The 22,798-nt window shown below is 43.7% G+C and overlaps 1 protein-coding gene across 1 annotated transcript in view; it reads right to left on the reverse strand.

Annotated features, from left to right (window-relative positions):
* AFF4 (ALF transcription elongation factor 4) overlaps nucleotides 1–22,798 on the reverse strand; it is a 798,699-nt gene that overhangs the window by 747,907 nt on the left and 27,994 nt on the right. Inside the window, exon 2 of the mRNA XM_086931629.1 lies at nucleotides 5,006–5,099. The gene's annotated coding sequence lies outside the window, so the exon portion shown is untranslated. The remainder of the gene's footprint in view (nucleotides 1–5,005; nucleotides 5,100–22,798) is intronic.

Genomic DNA, 22,798 nt, shown 5'->3' on the forward strand with positions numbered 1-22,798 from the left:
ACTGCCCACACTATTTGGCGTGGTTGCCTGCAGGATTGCCGTAGATGGTATGAAATTACAACACAAAAATAATTTTAGCTGTAGACTGACAGAACAGCCAGCTACTTATACGAAAAAATAGAGAAGGGCTAATTAATTTTCTAGAGAAGTTCTTAAAGCCATTAACATCCTCCTGCTCTATTAGACTTTCAATCCGGGTTTGAGCAGTAAGGGGGACTCAATGCATTTCACATATACAAAAAAAGTCTATAAAATACTGCATCAGAGTTAAGATGCTATGTTCTTTTAATTAACACCTAGTAACTTTAGACACACTGCATAACGACTTAATTCTGGATCATCTAGTGACTGACTGGTCGATCTAGGTTAGCACAGGTTGGTTTGTGTCCTTCTTTACCAGTGAGCTGAGGGACACTGGTCGACTTTGCATTCAAATAGTCTCCTACTACTTATTAAATCTTACTGCACTTATGCCCAACCCCCCTGTTAAACGTCTCCATACATCCTCTACCTACATGAGTAGATTCGAACACAAGGCATGCACTGCCACACAGGAGGACAACCAAATAATTTGCCACCCTAAAGGTGACTTCTTTTACTTTTATATAGATTTTTATCGGGCATTTACTAAAGCAACAAAGCAAACATCAAAGAGGAGAGCCTTTACTCCTAATCAGACAAAACTTTTTTCCACACAAGAGTGGCAAATGCATTCTGAGACAGTCACCCACATATCTCTTGTAACGCTAACTCCTAGAAAACTGTTCTCTGCACGATTCACAGATTTATGAACCTTTTTGGAGGAAGTCCCACACTTCGGAAGTGAGTTTTCTTTTACTAAGTGAAACCTGTTGATGCTCATAATCAGTCATCTTTCGAAGGGGTCCCTCACTTTCCAGTGCTGTGCAATGTTGCTCTCTGCAAGCATAAAAGCCAAATGTATTAGAGCCTTATGATACCTATTGGCGTCAATGTCGTACAGAATATTAAGCAAGGTCCGTCTGTAGTAAAGCACTGGTGGCAAGCCCAGCCCAGAACTTTCGACAGAGCAAAAAAATAAGAATTTTCCATCTGTGGACCAGGATCTAGTACAACGTTCCTGTATCCATCAGAGTCGCTCCAAAGATGCTCCAATTTAGTAAATAGTTGAGACTTAACTCTTTAAAGAACACTACACACCAATTCATTACACGTCCACAATCAAATAATCATTTGTAGACTTTTTATGGTGAATATGTAACGGATATTTTTGGAGGACATATACTTTAGGGCGAGAGACCATATTTTTTTTTAATTGTTACCAAACCTATCGGCACAGTGAGTGGGGTATGATGGACAGCACTCCCAATCTCTCTGAAGGGATTCACGGTAAGAATTGAGATTATGGGTCTGAAGGCTGTACAAATAGTCATTTATGCTGTGGCCAGAAAAAAAAATGGTTGGCTCAGAAATATCATAAGGACGAATACAAAACGATAGCAGAGCTCATTTCTGCTGACCACCAATAATCTCTAATGTTCTCATCTTGCTTAAGCCAGTGGATCAGTGGTCCAACAGCAACAGGGAATAATGAGATAGTGTCAAGAGGGTAGCCATGATAATTGTATGTATGATAGAAAGTAGACCCAAATGCTACCCTAGTAAGGACTTCAAACATGTATTCCCACCACGCCAAGTCAAAAAAGTTCACCGTGTGTACTTGAAATACTAGCAGGCCCTGAGATGGGGGGCAAGGGCCAAAGCGTTATGTAGACACCCAAAATTAGACCCGCTTAAAAAAAAAAAATTCTTTTTTTACTATTAGAACATAATATAACAGCTGGTGGAGTACGATATATAGTACATTACAGGTTAACAAGAGAAGGCATGTCACTAACCAAGCATCCATCACTCAAGGGTCGTATCAAAGTCACCCCAAGGTGTAACACATCACTCCCAAGCACTTCACATTATCAGGGTTATGTCCAGGTACTACCCCTTCCTAGTTGAGTTTCCTCCCATGCTCCCATCAGCACTAGTGCGGTCTGTTGAGTTGGTGTCAGCATCAGGGTCTAGTAGTGTTTCACATAGGTCCCGCCAGACTACGAGGTCTTAGTCTACCTTTTCGCCCCACCTGTTCATTTTATAAGTATCTCCTCTGCTAGTAACCACTCCTGTACGTCCCTATGCCAGTATTCAAGCTCGGTGTATGTTGGTCCATCCACGTGATGGCAACTGCTGGCCTGGCTAACACCAGCACCAATTATAGAAATTTGGAGGCCATTTTTCAGGCCTTCTGTGATTTACATTACCTAGTAGGAAACTCAGGTGTGTGTTCTATTCTGGAGGCGTGTAGTCCTTTTTAAGTCCTCCACAACATAGGTCCAGTCACCCTGTACTGCCCAGCTTTGCCAGGTCAGGTGTAGAAAGTCTGCCCCACTGCCACCATAGCGAGGGCAGCTGTCCAGTCGATTTGGAGATATGCGGTTTAGATCTCTGGAGTTTAGATAGGTCCTATGTAGGAAATTGTAGTGAACCAGCTTGAAGCTGGTGTTACAAGAGACTTTGTGGGTAAGGTGAAAGACATGCGCCCAGTCCCAAACGCCCAATGGAGTTTCTAGATCGGCATCTCAAGCCGTATGAGTCAGCTCGCATTGCCTTATATAGCAGTATGATCAAATGCCATCCTGCTCCAAAAGACGGCGAGATTAGCAGGGTGTGGGCAGGCTGGGGAACGGCGGGGTAAGAAGGCCAGGTCATCTTGGCCCTCTTGGCTAGACGGCATGATGTAAGAAGCGCCCAGGTACGAAGGCAAATTCTTCGCAGGCTGGTTCGAAGATTCTGAAGGTCTTTTTGTGGTATAATTCTCCAAGTGAGGCACAACCACCCTTATTCCATGCTTGAAAAGACATAATTGTCCATCATTTGTCTAATCAGCATCAGTGTTCAAATCGGGAGTTCTCTGAGGAATGGAGCTCGCTTCAATGCGGTCACAGCAAAGTGTTACCCTATCTTTGCTGTCTGTTGGACTATGTATGACACGTCTTTCTAGACTCCCGCTCCCTCCATTAGTAAATCCGGTAGTTGATCTGATTCTACCAACCCTTTTAACAAGCGCTTTATCCTAAGGTTTTCAGTGTTCAACCACAGACCCACATGTTGTAGATGTGCAGCATAGAAGTCCAAGTCAAGTCTTAAAACCTCTAGACCCCCCCCCTCTTCGTATTGTATGGTCAGCATTGCCAGGGCCACCCTGCTACGCTGGCCCTCCCATAGTAGCAAAATGAGGATGGAGTTCAGTTGTCTGAACACTTTCATGGGAAGGAAGAGCAGAGCAAGTTCTGTAGTATATACAAGCTTCTCAGCAGGAACATTTTTGCAATAGCTAGTCTGCCCATCAGGGAGAGGGGCAGTGTATTCCACAATATCACAGAGGTCTTCAATACGTCCAGCAACTGGTCTACGTTGAGGCGCAATTGCTGTGTTCTGGGGTGTGCCACCTTGGCGCCCAAGTATCTTAATTGTGCTAACTCCCATTGCAGGCCAATGCACGGGAGAGGAGTTACAGGTGTCCGAACTAGGGACACATGGGGAACAGCACCAACTTGATTCAGATGAGCCAGAGGCCAGCAACCTTAGAGGAAGCGAGATAGAATAGTGTATCGTCCACCTACAGCTATATAATGTGGCAGACATCCCCAAGGTGTATTACCAAATCCTGCAGTTCCCAAAGCGCATATATTCGCCAGGGGTTCCATAGCAACCATGAATTGGAGTGGTGAAAAAGGGCAGCCTTGTTGCATTCCTCGCTCCAAGGTCCACGCATCCGATTGGCTGCGTCCAAAGCGTACTCCAGCACTTGGTTCAGTGTATAACATCTGGACCCAACTGCAATGGTGAGGGTCAAAGCCCATGACTCTCAGCAGCCCCAGTAACCCCAGTCTACTGCGTCGGTGGCTTCTTCTAGAATAATAGAAACCAATGCCAGCTCTTCGTCAAGATGTTACACTTTGTGGAGGACATGGGCTAAGCATCAGAGGTTCATTCCAGTCAGGTATAAACCTGCACTGATCTTCATGTACCAGTTGAGACATGTGGGGAGCCCCATTGGTTTGTGAGTAATTTACAAAGTACCTTCACATCAGAGTTAATCATCGTGACAGGTTGGTAAGCAGCGGGGTCAGCCTTGTTGCCTCCTGGTTTAAGGAAGATAAATATACCTTCCTCCCTCCCTCATGGTCGGTCGCAGTATCTAGTTATCGCATCCCTCTAGCAAAACATCCAGGAGTCTCTGCATAGTCATGACTGAAAATGCCTGAAAGAATTCGGGTGGGACGCCTTTGCCTCCCAGTGTCTTAGCTTGCTGGAGAATGCCCAATGAGAATTTAAGTTCTTCTAGGTCTATTTGAGCATCTAGGAGCTCTCCTGCCAATGGTTCAAACCGCGGGATGTCCAGGCTCTCCAAGAATGGTGTGTATTGGTTCTGGGTTATGACTGGATCCACATTGTACACATGCTGTAGGTGCTGCTGGAATGCACCCACAATACCCGCCCTGGTGGGGATGCTAGTGCCATCAGTTGTCGTAAGGTTCATTGTGGAGGTGGCGGGTGTTCTCTACACAGGACCCATGTGAGCAGCATACCAGATTTGTCTCCTTCCCTATGTAGTCTCGGCCTACATTGTTTGAGTGTATATTTGTCTAGTCGGTCCCAGATGTCCACTATGCATCTACGCACTGCCCAATCTCTATTACGTGCTTTAGGATGTGTCGGAGTCCCAGCATGCAGCTAAGCAAGCGCTGTTTCTTCTCTGCTTAGCTCCGCCTGCAGATGCACTCTGCTGTTTAGGACTACAAAGCCAAATAATGAAGCACTAGATTATCTCACAGTTTGAGTACCAGATGAAAGTGGAGAAATTCAAGGATATATGTATGAGGTTACATAACCGACCCTGAACGGATTTGAAATAACCTAAATCAAATGATTTCCTTAAACCATGCTAACAAAAAACTAGCAATATTCTTACCAGTGATCATCACCACGACAAACGCTTTCTGAAAGAACTGCGGTGCGACAAACATGCTTCTTCCTGGTTAGTCTTTTCTTTCCAAACTGGGCACCTGAAAAGAAATTAACAATCGTTAGCATAACTTTCTAGCCACATTCATTGCCTTTAAAATGTGACTAATAATTCAGTTTGGACGCATGGTATAAAACGTGTACGGCCTGGTGAGCACTGTTGGTATTTGTATCCACTAAATGGAAATGGTCTACAGGGGTCTCAAACAATCTTTTGTGACTTGGGAAAAACAAACGTTCTCGCTTTCACAACAAGAATTTGATTCTATTAAGGACACAGAGGCGATGATTATGCTCCTCTTACTTAACCGCCAAAACCACAGCAGCCGATCAACATTTACAAGATCAGATATTACATCACTGCTCCACTGTGAGGTGCTTCTGTCAGGACACAAGAAGACTACTTTAAAAACAAAATAGACCAAAATCATACCCTGCAGAGCAGAGGATGTGGGAGTGGTCTCTCAGTTTACAGGACTCTCCAATCCATGCCTAATAGCCGCTAATAAACTTGAAGACCCAGGGGTAAATCTGGGGGGCAACCGATTGTAATATTCTTGGTACAGAACTTGAAGGTAACCCCAGGGTCAACAATAGAGTTTCCTTGCAGGCCTTCACAAAATACTGTTGCTTCAGAGTTCACCTTTTTATGTAAAATAATCCCTTTTCTCTTAAAAAAAAAAAACAATAATTCAAATTAGTCTCTTTCTTATACTTAGGTGCATGCATTAAAGTACTTTGGAATCTTGCCATTAGATCGCAAACTAGAGGAATACAGGTTAGGTCTCTCAGCAGTCTTCCCAGACCAGCTCTTATTTACCCGTTATAGCTTGGAAAAGGATTTTTTTTTTTAAACATAGAAATTCACACAAAAAAACAAAGGTAATAGGGACTTTATAGATAGCTTCAGATTTTAAACGCACAAAACCATAGAAATACAGCTTTTATAGTTGGAGCTATTTCAAGTAATTATAACTCGTGCCCTAAGGTAACTATAACTCACGCCCTCTCCGTGCAGTTCTCATCAATAAATTTACTGCAAATGTTAGTGATATTATCAACGATGTCATGCGTGATGTAATATCTGTGGTAATTAGCAATGCATGACTAGGCACGAATTACAATTACTCTAACTATAAAAGCTGAATTTCAATGTTCTTGTGCGAGTAAAATCTGAACGCAACAATAATGTCCCATTAACCTTTTTTTAATAATGAATTTCTAAGATTGTTTAAAAATTCCATTTCTTAACTATAACGTCCCTGTAACCTTTGCTTTTATATTGAATTCCTAGGTTCTTTTTAACATTAAGTAAGATGTCCATCACAATGCACGGTGGGGGTGGGTTGGACGAACGGCCTTGCATTGTGCTGCAAGTACCCAAGCTTGCTGCTACTCCCCCACCCCCTTCTTTGCCATCTGTTGTCCAAGCCAATGTCCCTGCTCCCTCATTACAGCTGTGGCCGATGTTCTGCCACTGCCCGTCACGCCTGCTCTGAACAGTTAGCTTCCTGCCACATCCACCTCCTCCCTACCCTTTGTTGTAGGAGTCCATGCACTAGCCCCCTTCCTCCTGTCCTGCATGGTCTAATGTGCTGCCACTACCCTCCGTTTAGCTTGATGTCCCTGCGCCCTCCTCACGCGCTCCGTTGCCCAATTCGTTGCCTCATCATTGCCCTCCTGCTTATCCTCTGTGCTTAGCTTGCTGCCCCTACCCTACACCCTGCCCTTCGATGTCTGTGCATACCCCTGTTCCCTAATTTTGGCCAACCATGTTCCATGGACCTGCCACCGCCCATTCTATCTACTCTGATTGTTATGTTGAACAGGGACTGTCTCTACTACCTGCCTTGCATGGTTAGATGGCCGCCTGTACCCGCCTGCCCCTGCCACCTCCACGCCGTCTGTCCAAGTTCCATGCCCCATCCCCTCCCTCCTGTCCTCCATGGTCCATTTTGCTGCCACTCCCTTGGGACTTCCATGCTCTGTTGTGCTGCAACTGCTCCTCCTGCCTGGTCTGTTGTGAAGCCCTTTCCCCTGCCCTCTCTCGTCTGTGTCCAGCCCCTACCCCTCCCTTCCCTTCTGTCCTCCATGGTCCTTTATGCTTGCACCGGTCCCCTCCCTATTGACACCATTGCCATTGTGCTGCCACTAACCATCCAGCTTGCCATACATGGTCGTTTGTGCTAACAGATCCCCTCCTGCCTGCTCTGTGTTAGCTTCCTGCGGCTGCTGACCCGCACCTTCCGTCTGTTGTCTGTGTGTGTGTATGCCATTATAGTCTGACTGTAGCCGTCCATGGTGTGGTTGTGCTTCCAGTGCCCATCCTGCATGCCCTCCATGGTCAGCTTGCTGCTCCTGCCCTGCCCCCTTGCCCCCTATTTTCAATGTGCAGGCCCCTATCCCCCTCCCTCCTTCCTTGTCTGGTCCGATGTCAATCCCCTACAATCCCTCCTGCCCTTCATGGTCTGTTTTGCTAAAACTGGTTCTCCTGTGTCTGGTATGGTCAGCTTGCTGCGCTTACCCCTGTCCTTTCTGCGCTCCGTTGTCCATGTGCATGGCCCTGCTTCCTCCCTTTTACTTTCCAAAGTCTGTTGTGCTACACAGCCATCCCGCTTGCTGTATGGTGTATTGTGCTGCTGCAACCAGACGTCTGCCATGTAAGCTCATTTTGGAAACCCTACCCATCTCTCTCCTGCTCTCGGTTATCAGAGGCCAGGTCGGTAACCCATTTCTCCTGACCTCCGTGATCCAATATACCATACTTGCAAACATTTTGAAGTTGGTAAAAGGGAGGGGTGGCGGGGGGGGGGGGGGAATCCTTGGGAATTGATTTTTCCTGTTGACTTACATTGAAAAATAGTTCAAGTTACGCAGGAGACAGATACACTAAAGTCCTTTTGGGCTTAAAAACTATGAGAGTCTCCTGCCTCTGTTGGCATGTATGGTTGTACTGACCCTGCCTCTTCCTTGCCTGTCCTGCATGGTTGATTTGCCCCTTTTTCACTGCCTTTCATGGTCCATTTTGCTGCCACTTCCCCTCCCCCTCCAGCTGACCAGCATGGTCAACTTGTTGCAGACAATACTGCCAACGGCTTCCCACAGATTCAGCACATCAACCCCTGTTGTATTAAATTTATTGTCCTGTGCATCTACTTCCAGCACTCTCCGCCGTTGAGCGCCACTGGAACCCAGAAAGATACTTTGGAATGGAAGGTGCACAAGAAATGAAGTTGGGATACCAAGTTTAGTCCATCATCCTTCTTTATTTATAATTGACATAAAATCAGCCAGCCAAAACGATTCGTTCCTTTTGCATACGAACTTCATTAGGGCTTGGTCAGGCCCTTCGTGTTCCCTGGTTATGGCATATTCGCCAAATACGAAGACTTCGTATCTGGCGAATATGCCATAACCAGGGAACACGGAGGGCCTGGGACTTGACTGATTCTTATTTTGGGGTGAATACCCAGGCTACATTACCATAACCACCAAGGACCATTGTGAATACTCTACTAGACGGACCATCTAGTCTAGACTTCAATTCCATCGATATGGCATTCAGATGTGCCACACTTGTGGCGTGAACTCACAAAGTTAGCACTGTAGTTGCTTATAGGAACACTGCAATAAACCAGCTGATCACCAGGGAGATAACTGAGAGTCTGCCGCTAGTGTTGAAAATGCATTTTTTCAGTCTGCATTTTTTTAATGAAATAGAAGAGGAGGATACTCACTTAAAATGTGTCCTAATTGAAGTGGAGCAAGGTTTTGGGAGCCTGGAACGGGTACAGTCTGTTCCCCGCCCAGTCAACAAGTTGATGAATAGACTCGTTACCCCTCAAACAAAGTGATGTGATAACTAATGTATTTTGAAATGTATAAGAAATTGCCGGTAAGGTGTTAAAGTCGCCTGCCTGTAGCTAATGATGTGTTTTAGTCGAATTGTTTAATAAAAAGAAATATAATTTTTTTTTTTTAATGTGTCCTAATTGTTCTTTCTACAGCACCAACCATAATTTCTATGACAAAATGAACCCCCTCATTTTGTTCATTTCTAAATTAAATGGATTAAGTTTTAACAGTTTGATTCAATCAAAATGGCTTCAGGTGTGACACTTTTGTCATACACAAGATACTTAGCGCTATAGTTGTTCTTTAGAACACTCTGGGAGGCTGCAGTAGAACACAAGGGAATCAACGGACAGATTGCTCCTGTTGGAAATCCAGGATTTACTGCGAATGGCAAACTTTATTCTCATATGGCTGAGAAAGAGTGCATGAATTTACAGAAAATATGCTCTCATTTTAGCTTCTGGAGCACCTGGGAATATTATGAGAAACAGTTCTCTCAAACATGATTCATGAAATTCCAGCAGAAGGCTTTTACACAGGGTAAGATCACCTTAGAAAACACAATTTCTAAAATGTGTATAGTACCATCAACACGTGATTCATAGTGTAACTAAAATCTAGTATCACCCTTTATACGTTTTTATGGTGATCCTCAAAACCAGCCATTCACTACAATGCATTTCAATCGGTAACATGCCTCAGAGACCTCTAGTTGCTGCCTCAGCATGTTGTCCATGTTGGGGCCGGACTATAGGGGAATGGTCCAGTGAAATCCATATATAACCTGTCAACTGGAATTTCCACCAACAAGAGGCACCTGAGAAATCGAGCATTTGAATATCTACATTTTTGTGTTGGTCAGATGCCAAGGGCTTTAAAGACAACGCCAAGTGCCAGCCTTGCAATCCAGCAGAAGTCACCATTGAGGACGACCTGAAATGCCTCCATCTCTTGCCCTCTCGTCTTTCCATATATGTGCTGTTTAATGTGCTCTGAAGCGGCCCAAAGGCCAGCACTGTATAAATACACTAATTCCATGAACATACATATTGATGTGGTAGCACATTAACACACTGACTTGTCACTCTTGTTTAGATGTCTGACACAAGTGGTCTGAAAATGCACTAAACCCATTTTGATATTCAAGACCGTAAACCATTCTACTAGTCTTAAAATATCAGTTTTGTGTTGTTAAAATTCAAACTGGTCCCAAAAATTAATTGTCTGAGACCACCTTTGTACTTTTGTAAAACCTGCTTAAATCCTTTGCCTAATTTCCCAGCAAGTCAATGTAGAGGGGATTAGCTAAATGGGTACCAAAGTACCTGTAACTACTGCAATACAAGCTATGCTTGGCTAGAACCTCGTAAGAGAAATGATAATGTACTTGTTCATAAAAATTAATAAAATAATTTGAAACAAAAAAAAAATTAAAAAGCTTTCCCCGGACCCCCCCCCCCCCTTCTTTTCCACCCAAAACCGCCATTGGCTGCACTCTGAGACAGACATTGTCTATAGATGCACTCGCTCTAAGGGTGCTCCAGCAGGTGCATTAACCCACCAAGCAGTATAATTTGTTCTGTTCTTTTGAAAGAAGTGGGTTGTTGGTTATGTGAACATTTTAAAACAGACAGACAAGACAAGGCAGTCACTGCTTGTAGTTTGCTCTTTCTTTAGTCTATTTCTTTTCAATAAGTGCGGGCAGCGCGTTTCGCCTAAACAGAAGCTGCCTCAGGACACAATCGTACGAAAAAGCGGTCTATTCCTTGTCTGAACCACATCGCCGCAACCTCCTCAGCGAATTGCTGTTTTACTGTCCAAACGTCTAACTCAAATGGACTTCCGTCCTGATGCAGGGTAAGTACGATACCAAGAAATCATAGAAGGGAAAGTATCCTGGTTAATGCAGTGTTAAACAGTAAGAGTTTTACAGATCACAGTGTGTGCCATGAGGAAGTCTCACGTTCAGCAACATATTGAGAAAATAGATCAACTGTTGCTCATATTGTCAAAAGGCCATAAGAATGTATGTATACTTTCTAAAGCTTTTCATGAGAAGAAGTCTGGTTAAAAAAGTTGAATATCCTCAGTCTGTCAAATAAAAATGAAAAATAAAAAGAGTACGTGCACAGTGAATGTAAAAGGTGAGACCTACACCCAGTAGCCTAGTCAGTGTGTCTAGGGACCTAGTGAAAGGAAGAATATCACCCCCCCACCCCCCCCCCAGTGCTGTTCGACTGACGAAATGTAACAATATGGTTCAGTAGGCTTCCTAGGGCTCTGGGTCCAGATGAAACTGCACCTGCTGTACCAACAGAGGAGCATAAACATGCACAGTGTAGAGCCATTTCACTTGAACATCAATTCCTTTTGTAACTCGTTTGTTATTTGTTTGCCCCGTTTTTGGCATGGTTCCACCACCACCACCACCACCACCACCATCCACTGGACAGGAAAACCTATTGTCGAGTGAATGTCTGGTCTCTCACCCCTCCAAACTCTCCCACCTTACGTGACCTCTTGGATGAGGACAGTGAGTGCCCTCCCATGTCTCAGCAAATGGCAGCAGGCTTTCTGGTTCTTACAAGTTGAAATCAGTACTAAGTGAATTAAAAAGCACTTTCTGCTCGCTGTACTCTACCCATCTTTACCTCACGGCAAGTAGTTTCTACTGTTAGCTTTCCCTTCACCTATGTATCCACTCAACCCCTCCTCTTGCTCCTCTCTTCCCTGTAGAGCCTGCACTCCCTCCTCTTCCTGCCTGTGTACCTCTCCCCAGCAGAGGCTTACACCAAACCACGCTTTCTAGGTTTTATCTGATAAAATAAAATAAGCATTGGCAAACCCAATAGGCTTCACCTACGCCATGGTCTTATGGCTTTGTCAATCGATTTTTTTACATGTTGCACAGCAGAACAAGCTGTTGTGTAACATGGCTTGAAGTAAAAAAAACAAAAAACATTTTGATCTATAGCATGGCAGACTTACGAAAAGATGGCTTTTTTTATTTGAGCCAATTTTTTTACAGCAGCTTGTGCTGCTTCGCTATATGGTGTAACAAAAAAAAAAAAGAAAAAACGTTGACAAACCATTTCATCTTGCAATGGCTGTGCCAATGCTGGTTTCTTACAGAGCCCTTTTTCCCCAGTCCGTTCCAGGTCTTCCATCAAGATTAATATGGGCTCAGTCACTAGGCAGTCTTCCCATAATATCACAACTACTTTGTAGGGCTGTGACAGTGTTTTTATATACCTTCAATCCTCCCAACTGTCTTTTCGATTTTAACTGTACAATTGGGATTTGGTTTCTAAGGGAATCTCCTCCACCCCTCATCTGGCTCCGCCAAACAAATAAAAGAGTGATAGACCCTCACAGTTGATGCCCTCTTAATAAGCAAACTATTTGCCTGCTCACTTAAACAAGCATTTGCAATGCAATGGGTCTCGCATTAGGAAAGTTTGAGCTATTGGTATTGTAAATGACAATTTTTTTATTTATTTGTTGGTTTTGAAAATAGCTAAATTAACCTCTTCCATGCTGCCACGATTCTGCGCCTGTGCGGCAGAATCGCGAGTGGGCGGGTTTATGACGGCCCCCAGCTGTCATCAGCACACGAGCACCGTAGTGCATGACGGCTGGGGGCCATCATCAGCATGGAAGGGGTTAATAGCTGTCATTTACAATGCCAATAGTTTTAACTTTCGCCCTCTGAGATAGCAGATCTACGGAGGGACTTTGAGTTTCAATGGGCGCCCTCAAACATCACGTATCTAGGTATACGACTAGCCCCAACCCTAAGCAGGACGCTTTCCTTTAATTACTCCGTGTTCACTGAACAGGTCACCAAGTCCCTTTCAGACTGGTCCCGCCTTAATTTGGCATGGTTTGGTAGACTGGCCGCTATTAAGATAATCCTTCCTCGAATACTCTACCTGTTTCAGATGCTGCCCCTAACTCCGCCGCCAGGTATGTTGAGGAAACTCCAGGGGTTTCTTAATAAGTTCCTGTGGAACAACAAAAGACCACGTTCTATGTTCACAGTGACCACCTCCCCGAAGGCGGCTGGGCGCCTGGGCTTCCCTCAGCTTTCTGCATACTTCCAAGCATCCCGTCTTAGCTATATAGTGGAATGAAACAGGCCCATGTCCAGTAAACATTGGCTTTTTATGGACCTAACAGTATCCGGATGTAATATCTGGCGAGAGCTTTGGTTGCTGCGTAAATGCAGAGCGTGGGGATTGTATTCCTCCCCGGTGACATCTCTGACGCTAAAGGCATGGGACCAGTTGGCGCTCCTTAAGGAGTGGACCTCCTTCCCTTCTCCAATGACACCAATAGTGGATAACCCTGACTTCCACCCAGGTCGCGCATCTCCGGTCTTCTACCGCTGGCGAGAGAAAGGCTGCAAGCGGGTGGGTATGCTCTTTGACCTGGATGGGCTGATCCCGTTTTCCGTGCGGAGGTCGGACTATTACCCGCTGGCTGAGCAGGATGCATTCTACCATGCACAAGTGGCACATTGGGTGACTCGCCCGGCCAATGTGGCACTTATGTTGCGGCCGCTCACGGCCTTTGAACAATGGCTAGTTGGTAAGAAAGATAACCGGAGCCTTATCTCGGATCTCTATGCCATGATTCTACGTTGCTCCCGGAAACAATGCACGAAAGCGCAAGTCCACTGGGAGATCGAGTTAGGGCGTCCCCTTTTGACTAAAGAGTAGGAGCAGGTGTTCTACCGAGCGCATCATACGACTTCTAACACAGCAGGGAATGAATCGACCTACAAAACAGCGACGTATTGGTATTATACTCCAGCGCGTGTCACGCAGTGGGATAAAGCTAAATCAGGCCTCTGTTGGAGGGGATGTGGGATGTCTGGGAATCTGACTCGCCTACTGTGGCGCTGCCCGAAACTAGAAAGCTATTGGTCATCGGTGCTTGACGAGTTAGATGCGGCGTTTAAAATCACACTACCCCGGCTTCCTGAACACATCATACTTGGGCTGCCCCATCCTAAATTCTTTCCCTTGCGCTCGCTCACTGGCAGGCAAATTTCACTGGCTGCAAGGCAAGTTCTTTTAGCGCAGTGGGGCTCTCCAGCGATTCCTGACACACTGGATTGGATTCAGCGTCTGTGGCACACCCTTGCTATGGAGCGACTCTACCTGGGTATGGATGGGAAGGGTTCGGAAAATGCTACCCTTTGGACAGGAGTTGTAGAAACGGTGCCCAAAGACTTCCGGGAGGTGACATGCCCCAAGTACTTACAAATCCTACAACTTATTCCTCTAGAGCCGGTAGGCGCCACACCACGCACTTGAGAACTGGAGGGTTGCAATTCGAGGAGAAAGGCGATCCCTGGGATTAGGTGGTGCTAAGTATGGCTGATGCGGAGTGGGGTGGGATGGTGGACGACTGTTCTGGGTGGGTGTGGGGGTGGGCGCTGGGAAGGGGGGAGGGGGTGAGGGGGGGTTCTACATTCTTCCTGGCTACCTTTGGACTCTTCATCTAAAATGGCGGGAGCTTTGCTTCCGGTAGGGTGATGGTGTTGCAACACCCACGCGGGGTCGACCTCCGGGATGTAGACCCATACGCTGTGTATGATTCTTGTAGGAATACGCCCTGCCGGCAAGTCGATGTAGGCAGCTGGGCTGTGTACAAAGATGTTTTGTCCGCATAATAAAAATGTTTGATTCTAAAAGAGCATTGCAGGTGATAGGAATGGTCAGCCAGAGGGGTGCAAACCTCTTGAAAGGTAAGACGAAGGGGTCTCAAAGTTTTCATAACTATCCATAAATAGGTCAGCCATTCTTTTCATTGTAATAGCCACAACCAGGCATGCTATTGAGACAATGGCGCCCCTTTTTTTTCCATGCTGCTGCTAGGGGCAGTTTAGCTACACCAAGATACAACCAGAGTATGGCCCTGTCTCTTTTGGTTTTGTACTTAAGGATATCATCCCATAAACCTAGTAGGGCAAAGCCAGAATAGTCCAGCATCGGGAACCTCAGAAACTCTTGGATTTGAGCAAGTATTTCAGTCAAGAATAGATTAATTGTTTGGCAGTCTCACCAGATGTGGCAAAAGTTGTCATGTAGCCCCTCTCCCCACCCCCCGCAACCCTTCTCCCCACAGAGATAAGATGTGGCTGGGTAGATTATTTTGAGTTTAGAGGAGAAGATATCAAACAGTTGTGTATAATGAACTTCTCACATACCAATAGAATGGGTAAACCATGGAATCTCTCTCCAGAGTCTGCCACAACTAGCCTTCAGAATGTCCCTTCGAAGAACCTGCTTCCAAAAACTCTTGTATCTGGGTGGAATGGTGGAGAGCAGAAGGGAGTATAAGAAGGAAATACAACCCTTAACACCTTGGCTGCTAGGTGTTTTCCCCTCCCATGCTGACTTTTTTAGATGATCATTTTGCATGACGAGCTCAGCTCGTCATCAGCACAGCTCAACCGTGCCTCATGACGAGCGGAGCTCGTCATCAGCATCGAAAGGGTTAAAAAGGTCATTCACTTTCTCGTAAAATGTTCGATGGGAGTCAGTTCCCTAGTGGCCACCTCCCAAATTACGGGGAGGAGTACCCAGTTTTTTAGTTGGGTGTGGTGGTAGCATTCTGAGGCGGGGAGGTGAAAGTCCCTATGACAATCCTCAAAAGTGAAACTGTTCCACCCATGCAAAAGATCAGCTACGGTGAAAATCCCCCCTCTCTCCATGCAGCAAAGCATCCTGGTGCAATGCTGCGGGAGGGGGAGGGATGCAGGATTAAAGTAGATCGGTGTGAAAGGAGAGGGAAGGGTAATGCACTCGGCACTACCTAGCTCGTCCTATATCTTAAGTGTAATTTTGGTGTGTGTGCTCAAATATGCATTAGGTGGGCAATCATATTTCTGTTTCCACAGCCCCTCCCAGATATATCTGCCGATCACCTCTCTGTCCATAGGTAACCAGTGCTTATCTGACTCGCATAGGGACCATTCGGAGAGGATACATAACTCAGACACTTTATATTTTAGATGGAAGCCCAGAAGACTAGATTCACCGGTGTCTTTTGGTAGTTTTAACATTTTTGGGGATAGGCGTGCTCTGCAATTTTGCCATGGGAAATGAGTTACTAGGGAGCATTCGGATGAGAGGCCACTACGTTCTAAGTCAACAGGGAGGCCCTGATAGAGATAGCAACCTAGGCAGGACAGTCATTTTTAAGTTTTGAATTCATCCACGCCATGAAATATATAACGTTTGAGGTCTGCCTTAAGCTGCTACAGAAGCAGTGGCTAATTGGCTCAGAAAAGGTCTGAGATTCTGGAGGGGATTTTAAATATCCAAATAGGCAATCTTTTTCTTAGCCCAATAAAATGGGGTGGTGGCCACCAAGTTTTGCATGTTCAGAGTAGTGAGCGCAAGGTTAACGAGGATGGATTTGTTTGCGTTTATACAAAAACCTGCCACCCCTTCATAAGTCTGTAGTGCAGCTTGGAGGCTATCCAGTGAGGATTGCAGGGAAGTCAAGGTCAAAAGCACATCATCTGCAAAGAAGGAAATGTTATGGTCCTAAGAGCCAAAGGGGAGGCCTAGAATGGTGGGCATGAAACGAATTTTAGCAGCCAAATGTTTTATGCTAAGGGAAAACAAGAGCGGGGACACTCCTAGCGTGTCTTCCTCTTAAATGGAAAGAAGTCTGAAACAACCCCGTTGACTAGTACTTTCAAGAGTGGGGAACAGAAATTAGACCTAATCATGAAAAATAAATTGGTCACAAAAGCAGAAACATCATAAGGTATGGAATAGGTAAGGCTAATCTACTCGGTCGAATGTTTTCTCCACATCAAGGGCTGGTAACATGAAGGGCTGATAGCAGTAGTCATCATCTTAGTTGCTTTTTCGACCAAGTGGATTACCATTCGCAAGTTATGTGTCTGTCGGCCTTTGGTAAAGGCCTGTTAGATCAGGTTCGGCATCAAATTCTCTGGTCTGGAGGCCAGTATCTTTGTGTAAAGCTTGGCATACAAGTTGAGCAGTGCTATGGGGTGATGTGAGCCACAGAAGCGTGAGTCTTTACCTGGTTTAGAAATGATTGAGATGAGCGCCTCGCTCATCGAGGGAGTGACTGCCCCTGATTGGGCCACATGGTAAAAGAGCATATACAGATGTGGTATGAGCTAAACGTTTTATAAAATAGAGCAGCATACCCATCTGGCCCAGCAACTTGCAGGCTTCGAGGTCATAATGGCGTCCCTAACTTAATATATGCTAATGGATTCACTCAGGTTCTCATTTTGGTCCTCTGTCACTTGAGGAAGATCCCCATTTTCTAGATAATCTGAATGGCTCCGGTCATTTGTTGGGGTGTATAGGTGGTTTTTACGAACTGTGCTACACCAAATATAATCAAGTCTAGTTCACTACAATCACGCTAGTACTGAAATGTAAAATGATTACGTACAAACTTCAGAAAACGTATTTCACTTCTTTCTTTGAGCGACAGAACGACTTGGAATGCAACCCTATGGGGAGTAATTGTATTGTAATCTCTACAGGACATAACCCCAATTCAAAGCGGATTGGATCAGTGGAGATGAACTCTTTGATAATCCAAAGAATGCTTTCAATAACTTTTCAGTACTACACCGCATTTGGATAGTACTATACTGCCAGATGTCCTCAAAATAACCAGCCAACATTAATGCATGATCTTTATATATAGAAACAGATGAGGAAAGGCTCTGGCTCCCAGGTTCCTCAGAAAAACGTTACAAAACAATTTCTCTGCAATTCATTTGGCTACCCCACCTTCTATTAGAAATATATCTGACTGCCAGATTATCAAAAGGCAAGACAATTTCAATACCACATTATTTAAGGTGAATTTGCAGCAGAAATTATTGTGCAGGTTGCAAGCCATAAATGTCTCTTTGCTTGAATGATTAATAAACCTTGCTAATTACAACAGTTTGAAAACTATAAGGTATTTTTTTATTCCCATTGTATGTCCACTAAAGCAGAATAGATGAGCCAGAAACTGTCAATGCAGAAAGAAATGGTATGACACAGCAACGGAGCATCATTAGGCCATGCCAATACATGGTTAATAAATAAAGTAAATTAAGGGGTTAATATGCACCTTTGGAGCACATGTTGTTTAACAAGAAATGGCCACGTCATTTTACCACTTGAACCCTAGTAGACTGTAGAAAAATGGGTTGTATGCAACCATTTTAAAATAGAAAACAAATCAGCAGATGTCCCAAATGCAGACAAAAGCGGCCCACAAACAATCTCTGTAAATACTGTTGAATGCAGACTGAGTCCACAAAGATCGATTCAATCTTCAATACGATATAACATGCAAGCAATAGGTTTTTTGCCTGATATCTATTAGGCTCATCGGTCTATAATTATTTGCATAGTCCCTCAACCCTAATTGAAAACAAACAATTTCAGCATCAAACCAGACTGAAGGTACTATACCTCACTGTACGAAATAATTTGTCAAGACAATTAAGTAAGGTGCCTAGATAACTGGTTCTGAATTGAAGAGATCAATCAGAATGCTTTCCAACCTTCTTTTGACAGTATGCAGTCCTGAATGTTTCCACAACGGTGAAGGTTTCAAAAAGCAGCTGAATTATACTCCAATCCTGAAATCCAAGTATTTCCTCCCTCAGCGCCTGCATCGTCAGTAATGGAAGGCAGTCAAGTCACACAAATAAAGAGCAGTAAAATGAAGGAACTATAGACCTTCGTAAGTATTAATTATTACAGTTAAAAATCATATTTCCTTGACGCTCATATCTGACAATAAGTCAAAATGCTTCACTATTCTTAAACTTGGATGCCACTGGTCGCTATATCCATTGATGTAGACCCCAGTCGTCTTCTTAATTCTCTAAAGGAAGGGCACACAATGATTATTAGACGGCCTCTTAATCAACAAGTTTTCTATTAACTCCAACATTTTAGATGTTTCTTTAAGACTACTTGGCTTTTGGGACCCATTAGGTACTGTTAAAGATGCTCAATAGAAAGGTGTATTCAATGTACTCTAAATCTCTTGACTGTCAGTACGCTTTATTTCATAACCTAGCCTTACATGATTAACCCACTAAATTGTCTAGTTCTCTGGGAAGTAGTGGCATTCCATGTAAAATGTTCCTAAGCTTCAGGGTTTCTACAAATGACACATGGTGATTCCCTTCAAAACTGCACCTTTCTGGGTCCCAATACTTAGATAATATCTCAGCAACATCCCATGTTGATATATGAAGATTAACGAGAGGTAAGGAATGTTTTCGATGATCAACAGGATGCTCTCTAATGCGCCTAAAGTCATAAGAACGTAATAGGTTTATTTTTTACAACAGTTTACCCATATGCTTGAACGAACACCTTTAACTCAATCTACCTCATTTGAGATTGTGTGGGCTCCTGCTCAATTGCTCGTTCATAAAAGTTAATCTTTATGCAGACATATTCTACACAGAAGTACAGCTATCCAGTAAATTATGAACTACTACAGCTGTGGTGTGGGGCGACAATTCAGAAACACTACAAGAGATTCCCTCAAGAACAGGTTTGTAAAACAGTTACAAAAAAGTCAATGAAATGCCTACAATGAACTGCTTGCTGTGATATCGACAGTCAGAAACTGCATGTGCTCACTACAATTCATAAAGAAGGCACTTCACCCGCCACAGTTTAGGACCAGTTGGCAGAATGGTATAAGCCCAACTGTTTGTAGTATAAAAAGTACATGGTTGTAGTTGCTTAAACTAAAAAGCTTCCTCAACCATATAATGATTCTCATAAAAACACACATTGTACAAGTTGGCTATCCATCTGATTATATGGCAACAAAAAAAAGCATGAGGTTGTGGTATGTCAGACTACCAAGGGGACTGATGTCTTTGCTTGCCCGAGCTTGCCATAATCAAAAGTTTCACAGCTGTAAAAGCATTAGCCTCCACGTAATCTGTTGCCGAAAACACAAGGTTTTCGACATTGCAGAACCCAATCATGAAAGATCGAAGACGAGTCAACCATATCACACATGTAGAGTCAGTACTTGGCAAGAAAGGAGGCAGGAGCCTCACTGTACGGTCACAAGTATCCATCTAAACTAGGCAGGTGCCTTCCAACTTGCCTGAGTTTATACCACACAAAAGTGAAGTTATGGAAACTGACTAATTTAGAGTGGTCAGTTTAAGAGAAAGTATTCAACTTTAGTCACGTACGGAAACAAACTTACCATGGACATTGCCAAAGTTAAAAATCGTTAACATAGTTCTCACACAAAGAATCATAACCGATACAAGATTGTCTTCCCAAGTTAGATCTAAACCAATAGGCCTTCACCCACTCTAGAAAACAAGTACACATTGGTCATAATTGTGGCCTGCTCACCAGCTTCTTGCAAGCATGGTGGATTACAACAAGTGCATGTTAAATCAAACAAAACTCATATATCGAACGAGCACATCAACTTTTCAAGGAACCTGCAGCTTCACATTCGTTGTTTGGAGGGCGGGGGAGGGGGGGTGGGGAGACGGCAAACTAGTTGGTTCTCCCATCAGATGAGTCCCAACGAATCAAGTTCTATACATGGAAGAAAAGAATATGTTGAACAACAGTACCACCTGCCATCCAAATCCAAGGGTCAATGATTCACAGTATGTCATTGAAAAGGATGAGATCTGGAGGCAGCTGAGAAATAAAATAAGCTGTGTTATCATGGAAAGGAATCATGCGAAGGTGAAAATGCCGATAGTACTGAGTAAAATGATTAAGAAAACAGAATTAAACTTATCTTTTGACAAAAAAAAGATTCCTCTCCAAGGAACGACCAGAAAATGTCAACTACCTTACTAGTGTTAGGTTGTCTCACTACCAGCATTCATACACTTTTTTGTGCAAGATCAGAATATAAATGCACTAGTGCGCTGTCAATAAATATTTTACTTTATACTTTTCGTAGAAGAAAGGTCTACCATAAAAGACCCTACATTTGCAAACTGAAAATCCAATAACTTACCTGGAATTGTGACTCAAAATATACTTCACAACTCAGGCTAAACACCCTCAACTTAGTTAAAACTGCTACACCTCATTGAAAATTAGTCTTGATTTTAATATGGGTCTGGAGGTTCCTATTTTTAAAGCCTGGGGTGTCCAGCAAAAGCACTTTAAGATCTGTAAGAGATGGGCGGATTATAGAGGCCTTCACCTTGAGCTGGTCTCTGCAGGAGATATTGCAATGCTGGGTTAATTGGGTAAGACTGTGGTACAGGGGTCAAATTGTTCAACGGGAATTATCATGGATGCAGTGGGAGGGCAGGTGATGTCTAATATGTGGTGCAAAGACAGTGCATTTGGGGGGAGTTTTGTTGGCGATTTATCACTTTTTCTTTTACACAATGTATATCTTAAATGTCAAAGCAATTTCTGTGCTGTAAAATGTAGCAGTTAGCCTCTGGGTTACAGGGCGCTGCAGTGTATTTGACGCTATAAAAATAGTTTTCAACAAAAACAACTGCTACACCTCAGAGAGAAATGTTCATGTGGTCAAGGATGATAACTAACAGGGACAATACAATGCTTTCAACCACCAGTATATCATTGTGATGTCATCCAAATTCCGCCTTCACTAAATAATGGGAAAAAAAAAAATAAGCATTTGATTCACATTTCGAGAAGGGTTTTTTTACGTTCTCAAAACTTGCATAACTTTAGATGGCAAAAGAAGGCAAACAACATTTGGCTCAAACTTGCAGTGGCTTTATTTCAATTAAAAAAGGTAGATCTTGCACGTATGTAGCATGAGCCTTCCAAGTATGAAGTGAAGGTGACACTGGGCGGGTAGGAAACAGAAGAGGGGGAAAAAACAGCAACAAAAAGGTTGAGGTGTCAACACTTAAACACAGGACAGACCAGCTGAGCAAGTTTTGAAATTATGAAGACACGCATGAATCACTGCATCTTTCCTCCTAAAAGTTCCAGGGCGGGGCAGGTAGGTCACATTAAGCAACAATACGAAGAAACGCAGATTCTTTGCCTAATGGTCAAATTCATGTATTCAAATTCTGAAACACCTTTTAGTTTAAGGAATCATCCATTCACAACCTTAAATTTTAAATCCAGAATGGATGTCAAAAGAACAAGTGAAGAATTATCACTGTATGCAACAAGCTAATAACATTGATGCAGATCCTAATGAGAGAGTATCCTACACATTACTAAGGGATGTAAACGCTTGGCAAGACTCAAGAAATTAAGCACTGAATGGTCTACCAATAGTATCAAACAATAACTTTTAAGTCATCTAGAAATGCTTAAGTTTCTTGTCCTCAAGAAGGCAAAAGAATCATGTAGTGAACACATCCATCAAGAGAAAACTTCAAAATTCAACAGATTAACCTCATTAGTGTTTTATTCAAAACCTGATACGATAATGTTTACATAAGTAATACAAGTTCTACTAACTCCCAGCCATGGCAATGGGTCCAGTTATTCCTGGGACAGATTCCTGAAGCGATACCTCATACTTTGCTGTGCTCTTCAAGTTTCTATGCGTACAGATAAATGCAGTTTAACTAGTTGCCTGCCTGGCATCCCTTTAGAAGACAAATGGACTTTAAGAGTAGTGGGCACATGCTTCTTCAGAAGAAAGGAGACTAAAGAAGTAATTTTATTAAGTATCTCAAGTACCATGTCTGGACTGACTTGCATTCAACATTGGCAGAGAAAACCTACCTCTGGCGTTTAGCTTCTACCCCACAGCCCGATAGTGCAGTTAGTCGAGGGGAGAGAGCTACATCCACTCGCAACATTCGGTATCTATTACTAACGGCATCAGGGAACTTTGCACCAGGAACTATAAT

This window comes from Lissotriton vulgaris, chromosome 7, assembly GCF_964263255.1.
Source record: "Lissotriton vulgaris chromosome 7, aLisVul1.2, whole genome shotgun sequence".
NCBI classification, from domain to species: domain Eukaryota; kingdom Metazoa; phylum Chordata; class Amphibia; order Caudata; family Salamandridae; genus Lissotriton; species Lissotriton vulgaris.